This window comes from Chionomys nivalis, chromosome 24, assembly GCF_950005125.1.
Source record: "Chionomys nivalis chromosome 24, mChiNiv1.1, whole genome shotgun sequence".
Taxonomy (NCBI): Eukaryota; Metazoa; Chordata; class Mammalia; order Rodentia; family Cricetidae; genus Chionomys; species Chionomys nivalis.
This window is the reverse complement of record NC_080109.1, coordinates 49611556-49614855: the sequence shown is the minus strand read 5'-3', so window position 1 is coordinate 49614855 and position 3300 is coordinate 49611556. Positions and strand designations below refer to the sequence as shown.

General features: G+C 38.2%; 1 pseudogene; it reads left to right on the top strand.

Moving 5' to 3' along the window:
• The first annotated feature begins 510 nt into the window (after nt 1-510).
• LOC130865837 (KAT8 regulatory NSL complex subunit 2-like) lies at nt 511-1064 on the top strand (annotated as a pseudogene).
• Nucleotides 1065-3300: the final 2236 nt, after the last annotated feature.

The following is a 3300-nucleotide window of genomic DNA, read 5'->3' as shown; positions in this document are numbered from 1 at the left end:
ACAAATCAGGAAGCTGCCTCTGAAAGGAGCTGTACCGTTTTTGCTGCTAACTCTGAGTCAGTAAGCCTTCTCCTAAAGGAATCATGCCTCTGCTTGCCTCTAGCTTGTTTCTCTTTATTTTCAACTAAACAGAATTAGTCTTTCCAGATAAAATTTTTGTATGTCAAAGTAAAGATAAAAACATGAAAGTATTTGTGTTTCTTAATAATGAGTAATGACATGAAGGTAAAAAGAAATAGCTTTGAAAAACAATTTTTAATGCTGGAGAGTAGGCTCAAGGATTACAACACACTGCTCATGAAGAAGACCTGAATCCAGATTCCAGAACCCTGATTAGATGACTCACAACCACCTGTAACTCCAGCTTCAGATGTCTGCTTCTACCTTCTGAGGACACCTGTACTCATGTATGTGTACACATGTACACACAAACACACACACACACATGTGCATGTGATGAAAAAATACAGTATGAAAGCACCATTGGAATACGGTGGCAGAAGTTTTTGTATGAACAAGATTTGGATTCACTTCTTACCAACAAATTGGGAGAGTCTCACCTTAGTTCCCAAATCTTACTGGCTCATTATTTGGTTGTTTGCTCATTAGGCACACTCTCACCTACATCTGCAGGGGCAGGAGTTTTACACCAAGCATATTCTTGAAGACAAGAATACACCTTTTATTCTACCCATGAATAATGGTAAAAGATGCCCCAGTGCTGCACCAAAAACAGAGAAGAAAGACTGGGTATCCTTTTGTGCTGAGCATGATTGTAGGTGTGCCTTAACTCTTTATGTGCAAATGAGGCATTCTTATGCTGATTGAATGCATGTGTTAAGACAGATGTGGCCTGGCTAACTCCAGGAAACAATCATAGTGTAGCAACCAAATTCTGAATGAAAACAGCTAGAGTTATAAGGACCAGGAATCTATTACTCTGAATCAGACATGGTGAGGTGACCCCAACAGTGAAGCTGATAGCATATGCAGTGATCAAAAAGATTCCCTAAAACACTGGCATCAACACAGCTGAAGAAGTAGCTCTTTTTAGGCATCCGTGAGAAGCTATCCATTTGTAGCCTCTGAACATGGGACAAGAGTAGAAGCTCTATTTGTTCCATTAAAACAAAGTGGGGTAGTCAATGACCTTTTGCTGTGAAGAGACATCATGACCAAGGCAACTCTTACAAAAGAAAGCATTTAATTGGGGACTGGCTTACAGTTTCAGAGAATTATGATCAGTTATTTAAGAGAGCATAGCAGCAAGTAGGAAGGCACAGAGCTGAGAATTTACCCCTGTATACAAACAGCAGACAGAGAAAGAGAGACTATGCCTGGCATAGGATTGTGAAACCTCAAAGCCCACCCACAACAACATGTTTCCTCTAAAAAGGCAAAATTCCTAATTTTTCTAATCTTCTCAAACAGCTTACGGTGACTAAGCATTTAAATATATGAGCCTATGCGGGCCATTCTTATTCAAACCACCATAAATCGGGAAGCTGGAGGTAACCTTATCTTGGCTGGCTGAGAGGAACTATAAGCAGTTAAAGTGTCTTTGATATGATGACCAATAATACTGGAGTAGAAGCTTTATTACTAGCAGCTGGAGCAGAATACTGACCATAGATGTGGCTACACAACAGGACTATACCACTCATCCCAACCAAATGTGCTGAGCCTTGGTAGAGGATGTTATTTGCTCCAATCAGTCTCTTCTAGTGACCAGACACCGCCCACACTGATCAGTATACAATTCAGGTTCTCTTCAAATACTGTGAGAAATATGAAGCAATACCCTCGAACAACCAGTTCCCATGAGCATCTCTGAGGAGCCTTCTGCCCTCTGTCCTCTGTGTTTCAAGATGGGGCCATTGGTCCTGTGGATCTTTATTTGAAGGCTGCTGAGTGTCAACCAACTGAGGGTTTATCACTGGAGTTCAGGGACATCTTGGATGTTGTACAAGATGATATGCTAGGCCCTCCAGTCATCCTTATTTTTTAATCCTTCAATAACCCTTGACTTCACGAAGTCAAAGAAATTGCTGAGGGCCCACCCAGGTCAGATGCAGATAGATAGTCAGAGATGGTCTTGGGGATCTCAGAATTTGGAGAAAACTTATATACCTCAAAACACCTTGCCCCTCAAATTGGATTGGCTACTACAAGTGGGAAAACCAAGCCCAGTTCTGTCACCTAACAATTCATTCTGGGAGTTAAACAATTCCACAATTAAAAAGATCATAAAGTCAAGGGACTGGTGGATTTGAACTCCCCATTCTTCTGACACATATAGTTCTGATCAGCTTTCTTTCTTTCTCTGAACAAGGACAACCCAGATTCATTGAGTTTCTTCTGGAATATAGAGCACTATAGATAAAAATAAAATCAAATTTGTATATAATGGACCTCTAGTGTCCAAAAGTTACAGGATTATTTACAAGTAAGAGAGAGTAAGATAATCCCTGAGTCAGGGATAGAATGAAAAAATTTGAGACAATGCCTGGGAGAGACACATCTTTTTAATGGTATTTTCTAAGTTATGGACTGAAATCCACAGTGATGACTGGCTGCCATGTTTAGGAATGGGGACCCCACTATGTGCATCTACATCTTAGTCTTTCCTCATCTTCACATAATTGGACAATCTAAACCATTTTCTTAGTGATTTATAATTGTGATAAAAGTAGCTCACGGGTCTAGGATCTCCTTAATCATCCTTCTTTAAACTTACGTAGATTTCTCTGGCAACTCTCTTATGTAAAACTGTTGTAATTTGTTTGTTAATTGTTAGTAAAACAGAAAAAAAACTCATATATATAACTTAAAAAGTAGGAAACAACTTCTTTACTTTGTATTGCTCATTTTTTTAAATAGCCTTTACTTTTATTTTCAATTTTTTTTCTTTTTGTTTTTTTTTGTTTATTTGTTTGTTTAGTTTTGTTTTTGTTTTTTAACATGGGATATAGAAATTCAAACTCAGCTCCTTGAGTCATCTTCCCATCCCCTAAAATAGTTTTTCCATCTTTGGTGGCAAAAAATTAATTGATTATTAACTTCATTAATTCACCCAACAAATGACTAGCAAGTGTTTTACTTATGACTTCATTATTCATTACACCTCAGCCTTCATGTCTTCTCGCTGGAACAGGACAATCAGTCTTTCTTACTAGGATCCACTTTTTTAAATCCTTAAACCCTGATCATATTTTTCAGTCAATCAGATCTCCACATTTAAATATAGCATTACATACAGTGTAAATAAAGCATTGCTAAGGACTTATTCCAGAAAACTGT